The sequence below is a fragment of the Schistocerca serialis genome, chromosome 9, assembly GCF_023864345.2.
Source record: "Schistocerca serialis cubense isolate TAMUIC-IGC-003099 chromosome 9, iqSchSeri2.2, whole genome shotgun sequence".
NCBI lineage: Eukaryota > Metazoa > Arthropoda > Insecta > Orthoptera > Acrididae > Schistocerca > Schistocerca serialis.
The window spans coordinates 297,359,344-297,378,522 of record NC_064646.1 but is presented as its reverse complement, the minus strand read 5'-3'; the positions used below and the strand labels follow the sequence as shown (position 1 = coordinate 297,378,522).

The following is a 19,179-nucleotide window of genomic DNA, read 5'->3' as shown; positions in this document are numbered from 1 at the left end:
TGTTTTAAGATTAACCAGCGAGATGCCCTCTTACTACTTTTTAGTCAAGGGATTGTTCAACCCGCTCAAGGCAGCACCAGAAGGTCGGACTATCATTTTACAAAGAGAGAAAAATTCCTGACCTCAATGTAGCTCTGTCGCTTTTCTGTGAACACAGAGATCTCTGTCTGTTACTGACTTCCCCATGCACAGCGTTCTCATGAGACGACGCAGTGGCAAAAAAAGAGAGGTCCTTCGAAATTTGTTTTGGCCACATGGCATTGCTTGTAAAAACCAAGATTCTGTACGAGTGCAGGTGTTCTTCACACGACTGTATATGACATGTGAATGCAGGTCTGGACCCCATATTGCACTTGGAGCATTATGTGAAAAACTGCAAATATGTGACACCCAGAGGCCTGGTCGGAACAATGCTTGGCTTATGACGTATACCAGCCACTAGTGGACATTTCGTTCCATCCCACATTCTTCCTTCTCTGAAGGCCAAACCACAACTACCAGGGGCCACGACAGGACGCCGAATCGCTGCCCTGGGCCTCTCTCGCGACCCTGGCTCACCATGGGCGGAGCTAAACCTCAGAAGAGATAACATTCAGAACAGTCCCTAGGAGAGAGAAGTAACTGAAACGGCTGATTAAATCCGCAGGACAGAACAGGTAGTTGTAATTGTGGATCGGGGCCAAAAATGAGCGGCTGTCAGTTACACTCGAACACATATAACTTTATTTAGTTGCCCCAACATTACAGCGCAAATATCCGAGGGTAACTATCGACTGAATATGTCACTCAGTCTTTGGCTTAGGGGGACAACCTCTTTAATTTCTAAAACGGCTGAAGGCCCATGATTTAAAACACAACTACAATAAATTTTCATAAGGCAGAAAGCACAAGGTTTAATCCTTAAATAATATTTCAAATGAGGCTGAAGACCCAAACAATCTAAGACTTGATAAGTAAGGAATTTTAATTTGAAACGGCTGAAGGCCCATGATTGAAAAGCACAACCACATTAAATTTTCAAAAGGCGGAAGGCCCAAAGCTTTATCCAAAAATATTTTAAATGAGGTTCGAGACCAAAACAATCTAAGACTTAACAATAAGGAATTTTACTTTTAAAACAGCTGAAGGTCCATGATGCAAATCACCAATACAATAAATTTTTACAAGACAGAAAGCCCGAGGCTTTATCATTAAATGTATATTTTTTAAATGAGGCTGAAGGCCCAAACAGTCTAAGAGTTAGTAAAGTAAGGAATTTTAATTTTAAGACAGCTGAAGGCCCATGACTGAAAAACACAACTACAATAAATTTTCAAAAGGCAGAAGGCCCAAAGCTTTATCCAAAATACTTTAAATGAGGCTGAAGGCCTAAACAATCTAAGACTTAACAAGTAAGGAATTTTAATTTTACGACGGCTGAAAGCCAATTATTTAAAACCCAACCGAAAGCAAGCAAATTCTCACCATCGGCTACGAGCCATTAAAATACACAATCAAACACCAATAAGGTTCAAATGGTTCTGAGCGCTATGGGACTTAACTTCTGAGGTCATCAGTCCCCTAGAACTTAGAACTACCTAAACCTAGCTAACCTAAAGACATCACACACATCCATGCCCGAGGCAGGATTCGAACCTGCGACCGTAGTGGTAACGCGGTTTCAGACTGTAGTGCCTAGAACCGCTCGGCTACTTCGACCGGCACACCAATAAGGAAAGACAGTACAGCCAGCGGCGCTCAGAAGTTTCCGGGTGTCGGACTGAACTTGAAATATTAACATTCACTTAGGGGAGACAGGTAGTCGGCCCAACTATATCCGATCCGCCGGCAACCCAACCAAGAGGCAGTCAACGGACCCACAGACAAGAAGACTTGCCTTCCACCCGACCAGTACAAAGGAACTCCAAAGCCAAAACGTAAAAGACGTAGCCGCCCACAACCAAGTATGCATAAGCTGTCAAAACTACACACACGTGTTGGACGGCTACAACACGGTGAGGAAAGGACATTGCCTGAATTTTACGACAGCGGCCAGGGCAGGTAACCAGAGCGCTAACGGCCACAAGGCAGAAAATATCGCTGGTGCAACTTGGACTTCAAATAACCAAAATATAATTAAACTGAACCGGATGGTTGCCAAACTTTCGCCAACTAGAACACTCGCTGTTGCTCGCGGGAATACGCCCAACAGCCAACCATGGAAACTAACGGCACAATGTGAACAGACTGGCTTCGGTAATTAAATCACCACTCAACATTGATGTCCTGGATCGATGAGCCACGAACCTTGTAGCAATTGGAGCAGCTCCCACACACTCCGATACCGCGTAGAAACCACCAGCGGGCCCGACCCACTGCGCCACGCGAAGATTTCCTGGCTGATCGCACCAACCGACCGACTGCCGCACACCGGCTAGCAGGAAACTGTAAGCACCAGACCAAAGATAGTACAAGGTGCGAATATCGATACACACCGTTGCTGACACACGTAGAAAGAGGAAGAACCACGGCATAACCGCAATAACCGCGGGAAACCAAACGTAGAGTAACAGTGAAGGTTTAAACCAACGCATAAGCCGGGGCCCATACGGCTCAGTAATTAAGACTTAAAGTGTACGCCAGAGTCACTCTGAGCCTGGAGTTTTTCCTTGTTGCTGTGCATGCGCTACTGCGCACATGCAGGCCGCTACCACCAATGTAAATTTAGCATTGAATGAGATCTATTAGGCGACGGATTTTCGAAGTTGTGAGACAGTGGCGTTTAATTAATTTCACAGATATATTTTTAAGGGTCACAGTGACCCTGAAGTACACACTGTATAACTGTTCTGTTGTTATGTGAAAATCGCACGCAGGATTCACTCTTTACTAACGGAAGGTGCTATGCGTGAAGCATTGTTAAAAGAACTCAACTGTGAATCTGAATTAAGTGACTTTCGTGATAGAAGTGACTCTGAAGCTGATGCTCCTGCAGCAGTTATGGACAATGGCGAAACTAATCAGTCTATCGAACGTCCAGGCAGCGGTGAAGAAAATACTATCGTCCACGGTAAGACAGTAAGAGTGGTTATCGTTGGAAAACAGCTGTCCCTGGTAGTCCAGGCAGGCCAGCTGCCTACAACATTGCAATCCATACTCCCAAGAGTGTGGAAATAATGAACGAACGGATTTATGAGTAACTGAGAACACCTCAAGATATTCGTGTAATACGTGCAATTCATTATATGGATAGCAGCTTCGTTTAATTAAATTGCAGAGAAAGTCTTAAGACCCGGATGAGTTTAAGGTTTCTTTACTGAGAAGTTTCCATGACTGTTTTTTCTTAGTCTCACATGTTTGGTTTATTAATACTACCACTGATTGAAAAAGTACATGAGAGAGGTGAAGTAAAATGAATTTAGGATGTAAGAGCACAAATTTCGTTGTAATATATTACATTTTCAGGCAGTTTCTCTAGTACATAATTGAGGGTCACTGAGAAAATTTTTGAGTTGTTTTGTGGGACCATCTCACATTTAAGGTAGCTTATAACTCAGGAACTCTGTAATCCTTGTAAGACTGTCGGCATAAGAAGGCTTGTTTCATTTGGTTTACTTGTTTTTAGCACTTGAATATGGGATATTGTTGTCCCGAAACACAGTATGGAAATAATCGCACTAGTGACGACTGAGCTAAATATCTCTACTTTACTTGAATAACACTTGGATAATGGCTTCACATCAATTATCAGAGGTGTTCACTACTAAGGCTAACATAACAGTAGATACCTTACGAGGTGCATTCAAGTTCTAAGGCCTCCCATTTTTTTTTCCGGACTGCAAAGAGATAGAAACATGTGCATTGTTTTAAATTGAGGCCGCATTCATTGTCAATACGTCCCAGAGATGGCAGCACCGTACAGCAGATGGAATTTTACCGCCAGTGGCGAGAATGAGAACTGTTTTAAATACTTAAAATGACGACGTTTTCATTACTTGAACAGCGTGCAATCATTCGTTTTCTGAATTTGTGTGGTGTGAAACCAACTGAAATTCATCAACAGTTGAAGGAGACATGTGGTGATGGAGTTATGGATGTGTCGAAAGTGCGTTCGTGGTTGCGACAGTTTAATGAAGGCAGAACATCGTGTGACAACAAACCGAAACAACCTCGGGCTCGCACAAGCCGGTCTGACGACATGATCGAGAAAGTGGAGAGAATTGTTTTGGGGGATCGCCGAATGACTGTTGAACAGATAACCTCCAGAGTTAGCATTTCTGTGGGTTCTGTGCACACAATCCTGCATGACGACCTGAAAATGCGAAAAGTGTCATCCAGGTGGGTGCCACGAATGCTGATGGACGACCACATGGCTGCCCGTGTGGCATGTTGCCAAGCAATGTTGATGCGCAACGACAGCATGAATGGGACTTTCTTTTCGTCGGTTGTGACAATGGATGAGACGTGGATGCCATTTTTCAATCCAGAAACAAAGCGCTAGTCAGCTCAATGGAAGCACACAGATTCACCGCCACCAAAAAAATTTCGGGTAACCGCCAGTGCTGAAAAAATGATGGTGTCCATGTTCTGGGACAGCGAGGGCGTAATCCTTACCCATTGCATTCCAAAGGGCACTACGGTAACAGGTGCATCCTACGAAAATGTTTTGAAGAACAAATTCCTTCCTGCACTGCAACAAAACCGTCCGGGAATGGCTGCGTGAGTGCTGTCTCACCAAGGCAAAGCACTCGCACATCGAGCTAACGTTACGCAACAGTTTCTTCGTGATAACAACTTTGAAGTGATTCCTCATGCTCCCTACTCACGTGACCTGGCTCCTAGTGACTTTTGGCTTTTTCCAACAATGAAAGACACTCTCCGTAGCCGCACATTCACCAGCCGTGCTGCTATTGCCTCAGCGATTTTCCAGTGGTCAAAACAGACTCCTAAAGAAGCCTTCGCCGCTGCCATGGAATCATGGCGTCAGCGTTGTGAAAACTGTGTACGTCTGCAGGGCGATTACGTCGAGAAGTAACGCCAGTTTCATCGATTTCGGGTGAGTAGTTAATTAGAAAAAAAAATCGGAGGCCTTAGAACTTGAATGCACCTCGTAATTCTGGCACTCACTAACGTTACTAAACACAAACGTTAAACAGTAATAATGACTTTAAATCAATTATGAATGGCACATGTGGCTTACCAGTCCCAGCAATGGAATGGACTGATACATACCAACAACTCCCGCCAAATAAATTTAATATATTAGGCAGAACATAAAGTGTAGAATTAGTAATATTTACAAACTCGATACAAATCAGAATTTCATGTCTAAAATAACAAAAACAGTAGAAAATGACATAAACTACTTATGGCAGTCTCTAGTGTGCGTTTTTATCTGTGATTCTAACATCGGTCCCTATCTTGACAAAACGATAAGAAAATGTCAAGTGTTCCTAGGAACACTAGCCTCCAGGTACAACACTCTCCTCTACCTTCTCATATCTTCTGTGAGAAACTTAGGATTAGTTCTTTAGTTAGATGTTCTTGCACTATCGTTAATAACTGGTACGTTCCATTTCGGGACTTCTTTTTGCTTCTTCATAGTTAAAGGCTCCTCTGCTGTTTGTTAAATAATGGCAACTCCTTGTAATTAACACAATATTTAGGGGTGAAAAGCAACCAAAATGCGTTTTTTTCTGCTCTTATCATCATTTTTTTCCCATCGATGGTCCAATAAGACTGAAACTGATTAGTAATAAGAAAATATTAGTAGAAGTAAATGCAGTTTGTTTCCAGTCCACCCTTAAATATTAAATTTTTCATCACGAAATGGCAAAAGAATTCATTAAGATGATTTACAAAAGATTAAGAAACGTACGAAAAATGTTTCTGTAACTGTCTTAAATAAAATCTGTTGTGAATGCGGTGAACTAAACAGCTACGGTATGTACACGTGTTTAGCGTTAATTTGACATTTTGGAAGACCCGCATTATAATATTCCACAGGGTACACTTTTTATTTATACGTTTCTTTCTACGCCAGGAAACGTTACTATCGAAACTCTTTAAGCACATGTGTTTTGTACTACAAGTGATTAGTGTGTCGAATGGAATGAAGTGCTGTTATACGACAGTTATTGAAAATACTGCTCATTTCTTAAATCTAATGAAACACAAAATTAGGACCGTACATCCTGACAACGTTTAAAAATGTTTCTCTAGTTGGCTGCTGAGCAACACCTGTAATAATTTATTTGTGTGTAAGACATGAACCTTGAGAGATTATTTTGAAAACGATTTCGGCAGTGGACATTTCTCCACGCCGTAAGAGTCGTTATTTGATTAATGTCTCGCAGTCACGAAAATGTCTGCGTGCGTGCTCAAAAATTTATGCTTGCCTATAATGGCGTGAAGATTACTGAAAACTGAAAAATATCTCGTAATTCGGTTTCAATGATGCAGATATCCTTGCGGCTGACATATTTCATTATTATTCATTCCGACGAAAAATTAAGGAATGATTTGGTATATGGATCCGATGTATTAGAAACATTTGTTTGTTTATTCCAAATACTTGGAAATGCTGCAGCCTCGTTAATGCAGTGCCAATTACTGAATGTGTATACCTGGGGCTGACGGTTATTGCAGCTAGAATCCTACAGATTCAACGAAGATCATTATTTACAGTGTTTCTTATCGCTATCTTGATAGGCTGTCTTATGAATATCACAACTATTGCTTAACGTTGTCACAAATCAGCACTTTCAGATGCATGTGTTAAATATTTCTCTTTCATTTTTAGTGCTCAACTTCACTGGCCTTTGCGATATTTGCGCGGTTTGATCAATACACTGATCCTGTGCGATTTCGTAATTTTTGATCCTATATTTTTGTTGTAGATAGGCAGATCAAACCTGTACTATCGTTAAAATGTGAACACTAACATCGGAATAGCGATCGTAGGTGACTGCTTCGATTTCTGGGAATAGGTGTTTACAAGCTAGGAGCGACCCGTTCCGAAAGAAAAGGATAGGAAAATGATATATTTTTTAATGATTAGGACCACATACAAGTCAGTAGGATTTAATGAGAAACGGACCTACTGAAATCAGTTGCAGATACTCGAAACTGACGGATATTTCATCTGTAATTCAGAATATATGAAATAAAGGACGTACCACATAACTTCCCATGACAGAATTATCACATTCCGCACTGAAGAATTTAGGAGATGTTAATTCTGATATAAATCGAAATTCGTCCAGGCACTTCAAGCTTGTAAATTTCTGCCAATGACATACAGTGTAGTGGAAGGGAAATTTGATGAGGTTTTTGAGATAGACCAGTTTGGCTTCAAAAATGGTACGTAATGTAGAAGCAATTTTTAGGTTTGTGTTTAGTAATGGGAAGGAAACAACATGAGAATACCCCAGCAATATTTGCAAACCTTTTGCAGAAGTTAAAAGTGCAAATATAGAATCGAAATACTAAGATATTGCAACAGCAACACAAACAGAAAAAACAAATCTGATGTCGGAAGGAAATAGGAATGACAGAAATAAAAGTCAAATACCTACAAAGAGAAGCTACCTAGAATATTATTCACTTTATAACGACAGAAGAAGTGAAAGAATTGTACGATAAAGGACTGAGGGTTATGCACGGAGGTGAAGCGTGAAAATAGATCGGCCAAGAACTCTACTTGAAGAAAATGCTGATAAAGAATCGCCAAAGAAGTTGTTGAAACTCTAAATGTGAAATACAGGATTCTAAGAAAGTGAAATGTGAACAGTGAGGAAACTAGAGACGAGGAAACTTGTTCTCCAAAAGGATGCTAAAACTTAAAAGCACAAATAAGAAAAGAAACTACAAGCTTTTTCGAAAGATCCAGAGATGAAATAAATGCCCAGAAATGAGAAGGAGGAGCAGATATGTGGACATATGTTACGGGATTCAGGAGTAAACTTCGCAATAGAAAAATCACAATACGAGTAACATGTTTGAGCGACTGACAAATCTCGTACATTAGCAAAACAAATTAATGAGGCCGTTTCCTTTAGCAGATGGATAGTAATAGTTACTAATTTGAAGCAAAGAGTTGCGGAGTATTTTCATTTGTGTTTGTAGAACACAAATACAAATTTAGGTTTCTTCTTCCTTCTCAGCGTAATGAGGTAAGTACTCACTTGGGTTGTGTGAATGACCACGTCGACTACTAGTTCACCTCATGATCGTGATTCTGTTGTTACAATTTATATTGAAAATGAAAGGATGGCAGTCTACTCTTCTCGAATAGCTAGAGGACGACTCCAAAAAAAATGGCGGCGTGTCACCATTGGCAGTGTCATATGCTCTACCTATTGCATTACTGTGTTGAAATCTGTGATTACGAGCAGTACGGTGAGGATCTCTATGTTGCCACGTCTCCTTCCAGTGTAGGCCAAATACTGGGGAATTTCTTTTCCAACGCCAAGAATTAACCCCGCTACCTCTGAATCGAACAGCGTAAGCGAGCGTAATATATGCACAAATATGAGCATTTTGTAGAAAAACAGATCAAATTCAGGTGTAATAATTTTGAGTGAAATAAAACTAGGGCGTGAAAGGAAACTTCATATAGTGTGTCATGTTACTTTTACACTTCAGACAAACCGTTTTTGATATTGCGAAAGCAGCTATCTGAAACACAAGGTAAACCTATCACCGCCAAACACTGAATTCATATATGGGGTACACTTCTAGGCTATGATCTATTATAAGGGCGTTACAAAACTGGAAACGCTGATGAAAATGTCGGCAAATTTAACAGTGTGGAAGTGTGTCATCGAAAGTTGAAGCTGCAGGCAATAACTGACGCCACAGACGTATTAGAAGAAAAGTTACGGTACATTCTGACATGAAGCATTAGGCACGAGAACCTTTGTGCAAGGATTGTCTCTCTTTTCTTGAACACTGACCGTAAGCCGATACGAGAACGAATTTTCCACGGTATTTGGACCAGGTGAAAAATAATCAAACGACATCATGAGCCAATTTGCTACTGTGGTTGAGACGTGGCCCAAGACTTCACAGCTGGCCGGTGTGGCCGGGTGGTTCTAGGCACTACAGTCTGGAACCGCGCGACCGCTACGGTCGCAGGTCCGAATCCTGCCTCGGGCATGGATGTGTGTGATGTCCTTAGGTTAGTTAGGTTTAAGTAGTTCTAAGTTCTAGGGGACTAATGACCTCAGCAGTTAAGTCCCATAGTGCTCAGAGCCATTTCAACCATTTTGAACCAAGACTTCACAACAGAAACTAAACAGCAATTAAAGAATGATTGACACTCAGTGCTGCAGAATGAAGAAAAATGTAGTCGATTTCATCCGCCGAAAAGATTATGGGCAATGTTTCCTGACATCAAAATCAGGCTCAGCAGCATTACAAGAGTGTTTTCTTGTTACGCTGCTACCTACAGGATTGGTAGCCTTTGAAAGATCGAACGGAAATGCGAAAAGACTTGGACAAAGTTTCCGCTTGGCGTAATGAATCGCAGCTACGTTACTGTCGATAAATTCTAGGTAATACCTACAACAAAGAACAAGGACTCATAGTATCCGATTTACAAGGTTAATGATGAATACTTGCGAATGTTGCATAGTACAATTGCGTGTATTGTATTGTATGTTCACCGGGTGGGCCTAGAAACGACAGAGCGGCGCCATCCCTGCTGCAGCCGCAGTGGTCCACAACCCCACGACGACTACCGCTGTCCGCTTCACCCCTCTGCCATCCCACATCGTACCACTCTTTCAGGGGTACCGTTCGGCCCTGGTGGACCCCGTGCGCCCCCCCCCCCCCCCATCCAGCGAACGTCTCACACCAGACGAGTGTAAACTCTCTGTTTGTGTAGTAGAGTAATGGTGGTGTACGCATACGTGGAGAACTTCTATGTGCAGCAATCGCCAACATAGTGTAGCTGAGGCGGAATAAGGGGAACCAACCCTCATTCGCCGAGGCAAGTGGAAAACAGCCTAAAAACCATCCACAGACTAGCCGGCTCACCGGGCCTCGACACAAGTCCACCTGTCGGATTCGTGCCTTTCCAATACAGAAACTCGTGCGTTAGACCGTACGGCTAACCGGACGGGCGTACAATTGCTTAGTGATAATACTAAGTAGCGATATGAAATAGGACGATCACATAAGCTCAGTAGTACGGAAGCTAAATCGAAGACTTAAATCTGTTGGAGTAGATGTCGGAAAATGCAAATCTGCAAATAAAATACTACAGCACTACAGCACTGGTACTGCATTAGGAGCCCTTACCAAGTTCACACAACAACAGTCGTCGAACGAATTCAGAGACGCGCTGCTAGGATCACGTCAGTACATCCCGTACGAAAGTAAGACAGAAATACTCAGCAGATCTTAAATGGGAATACCTGGAAAAAATAGGAGGAGGTCTCGCGAAACCCTGTTCTCTAAATTTAGAGAACCTGTAGTCTAAGAGGATTGCGCAACCATTCTGCTATTACCAAGAATATCTCGCTTAGGAAAACATAAGAATGAATGAAGTAAGGGGGGTCAGGGCACATGTAGAGACCGATAGACAATCAGTTTTCGATCTCTCGTTACTGGAATGGAATAGGAAACAAATAATACTGCACTGCTTGCGAAGTATTTATCTTGATCTCCTATAATCGATTACACTGCAGAACATTTAACAATAAAAGGCAATGCAGGCATCGTGGCTTTCGTCAAAGGAACGCTATGCCAATGGGGAAACCGAGCGATTTGGAATACTTTATTTATTAGAACAACCGCCCCGTCTCCCCCTTGTCTTCCATCTAGCCCTACAGCAAAAGAAATTTGACTCTGGATGACATTTCTCCCCAACGAAGAGTTACCGCACTACGCTGCGTTTAAAATTTTCAGCGATCAGAGTTGTAGGAACCACTCATATGGTTTTCTCGAGCGCCACGTGCTTGCCATGCTGCCTGTTTGAATGTGCATGAAGTACGGATGGCAGTTATCGCTGAAACAATCGGTTTTCGGTTATATCGGTTTGTTCCTGACTGTTAAAGCAGCTCAAAGTAACCAGTTCCTGAAACAAACGATTTTCGGTTTTGTTATTCCCGCTATATCTTGTAATAAAAGTAGACGTCGAACAAAGACTGAAAAAAATTTGAGTCTCTCAATTTCAAGATACACAGAATCAAGGTATTAAATTAAATAGGTAAATAATGGAAAACTTAGACCATCCGGAAATTATGAATAGTGAGTACTAGTGACTGAAAACTGACGTTGAAGATCTCTGTATTTCGTGTTAATTTGTACATTTTAACGGTCTACAAGGAGATATTTCTATTTTTATTGTATACTATGAATGAATTATTGTCAAATTTTTAATTTAATATTCTTACCGTAATTTGTTTCCTCTTTTCTTTTTTCATAGAAATGGCAGACAAATCCTCAATCTTTTGAAGCAAGTGAAGCATTGTTCTTCAGTGCTACGGTAGTCCGTAAAAATATTTCTAGACTTGAGTTAATGGCAGTCTGCAATACAACGGATTTACAGCAAGAAACTACAGTATAGACGAGGTGGGGGCAAGTCTTGTACACCGCACGTAAACGCGTACCTTTAATTACGACACACGGCAACAGGGACTTTGCCTCACCAAAGTTGTACCAATTCTTATGCCATGTGTTCGGTACTCGTTTCTGTTGGAATAGTTATTAAAATATTACTGATCGCTTTTCCCTTTTTTATGATAACGCAAATTTCAAACCAAAGCCAAATTGTACGAATTAAAACTGCTCCTTTCTTAAAAAAGGTTTACCTATAAACAAAAATTTTACCACTGCTGTTATGACTAAGTGATATTTAAGTTTTTTAAGCTCGGTTATTAGTAAGAAATAAAACACATTGTTACAACTGAGAACAAACAAATACCGAAATATACCGGCTATTCAGATTGAAAATACCGATATCGGTCTTAAGCGGTCGGTTTTTCGCATCCCTAGCACGCAGAGCCTCGTCAAACGCGACCGTCAAACCGCCAGCAACACTGCTCTCCGCCACTGAAACCTTCAGTCAAAATTCGAGCAATACAAGAAAATTAAGGAGAGCTTTGGAGAAAGGAGAAGCAGCTGTACGAATATCGAGAAGTCAGATGAAAAACTAATATGAAACAAAGAAGGGAAAACTGATAGGTGGAGGGATTAGAACCAAATGAATCTGAAGGCAATATTATAGGAAGGAAACAGAAATCAGATGAGGATGAGATCGGACATCTTATACAGCGTGAATAGTTTGACTATAATAACACTTTAGTCTTGACCACAACGTTACAAAACTTTGCGCGTTTCATCGTTCCGCCAGTTTCAAAGGAACAAATGTAAAACGTAGCATACATAGAAATAGAACATAGTCATAAATAAAATACAACATTAACAAGAAAATGACGTACAGTGTGAATATGGCAGAACTGACAGTACCTAAAAATACAGATACACAATATGTAGTCAATGTTATTATCGTAAAGCTTAACCCTCCGTCGCTCGCGTGAATGGCACTCGTCATCCACATGACTTTCCCGCTCAATTTTGTCTGACAGGGCTGGATTGAGTTCGCGCCATTTTCAGTACCTTTCTGTTAACTCTCCGGCTGTTAGCTCCAATCATAGTTGTCTCTCAGTTACGAAAGATACATTGTTTATAAAACATTATTATAGTTGAAATGGCTCTGAGCACTACGAGACTTAACTTCTGAGGTCATCAGTCTCCTAGAACTTAGAACTACTTAAACCTAACTAACCTAAGGACATCACACACATCCATGCCCGAGGCAGGATTCGAACCTGCGACCGTAGCGGTCGCGAATCTGGAGGACACTTCTCATCCGCGCGAGTTCTGCTGCCAGAATCTGAAACTAAGTAAGTCTGCATTACTTGACTGCTTTCATAGATCCAATCGATCTTTCATGTGCGTAAATTTAGACGTATTGCAACTGATTGCAGTTTACCTTCCATGTTATCTAGCATTCTCTTTATTTTTACATTGTGGAAGAAATGTCAAAGGCAAAAAAACCTCGGACAGAATTAGTAGATATCCTAATGTATAGTTGGACTGGTTCAATGAGCTTAGTGATGAAAATGCTCACAGTGGCAGCGCTGACTCAGAGACGAGGATTCTGTTCATGAAAGCGGACATGATTCAGGAACAGAACAAGAAGTGTCAGAAAATGATGAATATTAATCACAGGAAGAAGTAACTCAAGAGGATGCATTTTTTAGGGAACGATGGAAAAACTAAAAGGAGGAAAAATAAATATCCTACCAGTGTTAGAAGCAGATCTTGTAATTTTATTACGCATTTGCCTGAACCAAAACATCAAGCTCGTATAAAAAAGACAGAAATAGAAATTCTGAATTTGTTCTAAGATGAAAACATAGTAAGCATTATCGCAACATGTACTAATATATACATCAATTAAGTTCGTGGTACCTTATCTAGGGAAAGGGACACTAAAGAAACAGATGCGATAAAGATGGTTTGTTATATCTATGTGGATATTTGAGATGTTCTAGGAACAGTATATCGAAATTGTGGGATAACACAAAGGGAAACGGACTTGAATCATGTTATTTATGCATAAGTGAAAACCGATTCACGTTTCTGTTGAGATGTCCGAGGTTTGATAATATCCATGATAGAGGAGTTCGCAGAGAGATTGACAAGTTGTCTGCTGTCAGAGCTATCAGAGAGGTACTTGAACTATTCACGAACAATTGCCCAAAATATTTTTCACTTATTGAATATCTTACTGTTGACGAACAGCTTTTGGCCTTTAGCGGAAACTGCCCGTTCTGGCAGTATATTCCTAGCAAACCAGCAAAGTATGGGTTAAAAGTGTTTGCTTTGGTTTATGTAAAAACAGCTTACACTTTGAATTTAGAACCGTACGTCGGTAAGCAACACGAGGGACTATGTAATGCGAGTAATTCAGTTGAAGATATTGTTCTTCGAATGGTCAAACTGTTTCAAAAGTTAGAATATATTATACTGTGTACAAATATTAAATGTATTATATTTAGATTTAATAAAAAATCATTAAACCAGTCATAAACACCGTTCAAAGTGTACATATAGATCGCTTGCTTTGTGGATGACACCAGTCATCAGCGCGAGTGACGATGTCACGAATTTTCGCGCGAGTAACGGAGGGTTAAGTACAAACCCACTGTAAAGCACTTCGATGACGTAGAGAAAGCAGTTACGCCAGATGGCGCTAGTATGCTTGGCTGTTCCATACAACGAATAAATGTCTTTGCATTTCAAAAGTACTTTAGCTATACCAATCCACGCACATTAGTGTATAAGGAACGTTCCAAGTCTTAATTCTCAAGTTTTGTTTAAAGTACAGAAGCCATTGCTTGAGACTAACACCTGCTATACAACTTCTGTGTGCATATTCCATCATGAACAGCACTGACGTACGATGATGCCTGCGCTTGTACTGTATACTCAGAATTACCATAAGTTAACAGAATACACTTAAACAGCACTTCCGCAACATTTTTTAGAACTAATTTAGTGGATAAAATCGTACATAATAAAAAATATTTACAGAACATAAAAAGTACGACATATAACTACATATAACGTTGGAATTAATCAATGTTGACTAACAGGAAGGAAATAAGGACATTTCAGTTCAAATAAATTGCAAGTCGGTATGTCAAACAAGACGCGGACAGCTCACGTTTTGCATGCTGTGAATATGAGGACTATGAATGTACGCAACCGATGCGAAGATCAAAAGCGTGAACATACTTATCAATTAAATGTGTATTATTCAATAGGAAAACGGAGCTGGCTGCACACAGTTGGTTGTATTTCACATAAAGAGATAAAACAAACTCTTGGAACATAATAGAACGGAAGATAAAATTAAAAACAAATCCTAACATATTAAAGGCACATTAAAGAACCTTTATTGTTGACATAAAATTGAAAAAGGCTAAAGATATAAATCAACAAATAAAACTTTACTGATTTGTTATAAACCGAGACAGTGGGCTAAATGGTACCAGTAGCGACCAAAGACAAAAGTAAGCAGCACTCAACCACAAGCTGGCTGTGTTTCTACGATTGCGAAATTTTGATTTTTAGATGTGAGTAACAAGCAAAATACGTAACCCTAAATTTACGTAATTTTGAAAACACAACGCGCTTGTGTTAGATTATTCCTTGCTTTTATCTTTAGTCGCTACTGTCATCATTTATCCCACTGCCTCTCACACTACTTACTAGACTTTTATCTGTAAGTTTATATTTTTAGTTTTTTTTTCCATTTGTACATCAGCAATAAAGGTTATGTACTTGTTGTTTAGTCTCCATCAATAGCCCTCATATTAGGTAATGGAACCGTAGATGGGGTGACGGTATTGTCGGGGGGCCATTGGCGTGGCAGCACGTTCATATCGATTGGAAGAACTCTAGTGGGAAAAAGGTCCCTGTACCTTAATGGGAGGTCTACGCGATCTGCGACCGTGACTAAACACTCAAAGGCGTCGGTGCCGCATCGGCGAGCAGGACTGCACACGACCGTGGCGAGTTCTTGTTTCTGACAGCAGATGACAGTAGCCGGGCGCGCTAATCGATCGATTCGTGGAATCGACTGTTGAACACCGTCGGCTTATATGCACCATGAAAATACTAGTCACTGCTCTGACTTTTATGGAGCCGTGCAAGTCATCGTACGAATTTGGTTATATAGTCCGCTACAGTCCCTGTCTACTACAATTCATTTTCAAACCTCTACATTTTCCAAAGTATTACATTTACAAATACGACCGGTGCGTGAACAGGCCTTTAAATTCATCAAGTTTGCTTTTATCATTGTGCTATCGAAAAAAATCTTCTTCGTGATGTATTAGTAAAGTATCACAAGAACAATGAAGCAACCGTCTTCCAGGCGATTCTGGCTTCCACCCATCTCTCCGCGTTAAATACAGCTTTCTCACTGTCGAAACACTGTCCCTGACATCTTCCAAGCTTCTTCTCGTCCCACAACAACAGAAACTCTTCTTCTTTCCTTAAACTAACTAATTTTTTACGTATTTATTCCCATTCGCGCCTGGCTATGTTAACACAATCGAGTCATACGAAACACGCTCAAGCAGTAGTCGTGCTCGCCCATACCTTATTTAGCGACAACCCGTCAATGGCCATCACAGCAAGATTGATGGGTTCACTGAGCTGTCTCAGTGTTCTTGGCAGTGGTGGTACGTAAATATGATCCTTAATGTACACCCAAGCGAAAACGTCGCTGGGCAACCTGGGGGCCGTCAGGAGAACAGATCCACTTCATCTTCCCCACTACGTCCACTCCAACGATGCCTTAAGTTCGGCGTTTAAGTACCGACAAACATCGATGCTCGAATGAAGGGGTGTGCTACCTTGTAAGACGAAATTATTGGTACCAGCATTCAGTCGTGGGAACAGCAACAGTTGCAACATTGCAAGGCAATAACTACCCGTCACGTTCTACTCACGGAAGAAAAACTGCCCATAGAGCTGCATCTGTGACACTGCACTGAAAACATTAACCAATTTTGAGCACCCCATACTCTCGCAATGTTGCGATGAACCTTTCCAGGTAAATGGAAGGTCGCTGAATATCAGCTTGGAGAGGAAATTTTCATTCTCTTGCTTTGTCGCCATTTTTGGCATGGTTCTTCTCTCATAATGTCGAAAGATGAGCACAAAGCAAAATCGTTGAGTTTACGATTCTATTCATGCTTGAGTCAAATTTGTACATGTGATATTTTAGAAAATGTAGATCTTTGTAAATGAATGAGTCATTTATAGTAGCCCTGTACATTCGTAGCTAACTGCATCTTCAAAAGCATTCTCGAATTTAGGAAACATACGCGTACTACCAAATACTGATTACGTAAAATATTGTATTTTATACATTTGTTGACACTTTTTAAAATGTTAACTGCTCTTTTGTATAACGCTATCAGGTAATGGTAAATGATCGTCTTACGATAATTTCTGCTTGAGTATCAGCTGTGTTCTGGATACGTATTTCTTGTTTAATACCTATGACTAACTTCCATATGGGAACGTTGGTAGAAAATTAGTCTTAGGAACTCTTTACCTTTTACGTTTCGTAGTTGTATTTTTCTGATCCCTGCCGTTTGTTCCGAAAATATTACTAATTTTTTGTGTATGTGTATCGTAATTATACGTTATACCACAACTATCGCATTTGTAGTATTTGACTTGTTTTGTACTGAGAGATGTGACACAGTGGTTAGCACACTGGACTCTTATTCTGGTGGACGACAGTTCAAACCCGCGTCCGGCCATCCTAATTTAGGTTTTCCGTTATTTTCCTAAGTCGTTTGAGGCAAATGCCGGGATGGTTCCTTTGAAAGGGCACGGCCGACTTCCTTCCCCATCCTCCCCTTATCTGATGGGACTGATAATCTAGCTGCTTGGTCCCCTTCCCAAAATCAACCAACCAACCAACCAACCAACCTGTTTTGTTCAATCATTGTTTAACGATAATTTTAGTCAGAGTTTAAAATTCACGTATGTAAGCCTCGGTTTAAGTATTATGCAAATATTTTCAAACTATATTCGTAAGACGTTTTATTCAATTTATTAACTGCTATCTGCAGGACATTTTCTTTCCTCGAAATCAGCGTAGTGTAGTCAACATAAAAAGGTGTTTTTAATACTGACATATCGCTTAGCTGAACCCTAGAGTTTATTTTAAAACTAATTTTGTGTGAATAGCTTTATCGATGTAGACATAAAATTAGGTAGGGGGTCCTTAACTCACTCCTACGTTTCACTTATTAAAAATAAGTCTCATTTTAGAGTAAGAGAGACTGTTATTCCACGATACAATTTTTAGATTTTTCCCTCAAGCCAGCCATCTAACAGAAATATAATAAAGCTTCTTATTCCATTCTGAAATGATGGCGTGCTATTTTCATATGCTGCAGTCTTTTTCTGAAATTCCAAAAACTGCTCAGAAAAATTAAGGTTTTTCAAAATTTGAAAACATGTTCCAAGTTGCAACATGGTTATGTACTTAGGAACAAATATTCGACTGAAATTTAAAGGCCTATTGTATTTATTAGTCTGTCTACACTAGTACTCTACTACACATCAGACAGCAGTATGCGAAATAAAATTAAGCATAAATATTATCAAATACCAGTAATAAGTTAAATATATTTCAAAACAGAAGCTATTGGAAACTAACACGAATTCCTGTTTTTCAACACGGGTAAAATTGTTAAAACGTTAAGGAAACTCAGTTCATTTGGAAGTTTCACATGTTCTATTGTAAGAGACCTTCTTCTTCTTTACAAGGTGGTGCATGGCCGATACAGCATGATTTTACTGCCCACATGTTGTAAAAACAGAACAACGATAGACTCCAAATAACCTCAATAAGTCATAAGTACTTAATGTGTAGAACACGACATATTTACAAATGCTGCGAAAACACAACTCCATGTCTAAAAACAACAAACACAACACTGTAGAAAATCTCAGAAACTGCTAATGGTGGTCTCTAGTGCGCATTCCTTAATTTTATTGTAAAGTTAGTTACTAGGCTGAAGTACCTACCAAAAAGCATCGTGTATTCCTAGATACACCACCCTCTAGGTACAACACTCTCCCCTAACGCGCAGTGCGATTGCCAATCACCGTGGAAAGGGACATAAATCTTTCTAGCAAATTAGGAAGCAGGTTTCTGCATGCCATGTTTGCAACGGCCTTGCCGCAGTGGTAACACTGGTTCCCGTCAGATCACCGAAGTTAAGCGCTGTCGGGCTGGGCTAGCACTTGGATGGGTGACCATCCGGTCTGCCGAGCGCTGCTGGCAAGCGAGGTGCACTCAGCCCTTGTGAGGCAAACTTAGGAGCTACTTGATTGAGAAGTAGCGGCTCTGGTCTCGTAAACTGACATACGGCAGCGAGAGCGGTGTGCTGACCAAATGTCCATCCAGTGAAGCCCGTGGGCTGAGGATGGCGATGCGGCCGGTCGGTACCGTTAGGCCTTCATGTCCTGTTAGGGAGTAGTTATGTTTACACGGCAAGAATGTGGATTCTTGGCGCCTCAGGGGACTATACGTCTGTTGTATGGCATAGAAATACTTTTTTGTGGGCAAAGTTAATCCCAAAATGT

General features: G+C 40.6%; 1 pseudogene; it reads left to right on the top strand.

Moving 5' to 3' along the window:
* The first annotated feature begins 18,759 nt into the window (after positions 1 to 18,759).
* LOC126420253 (5S ribosomal RNA) lies at positions 18,760 to 18,877 on the top strand (annotated as a pseudogene).
* The last annotated feature ends 302 nt before the right edge of the window (positions 18,878 to 19,179 follow it).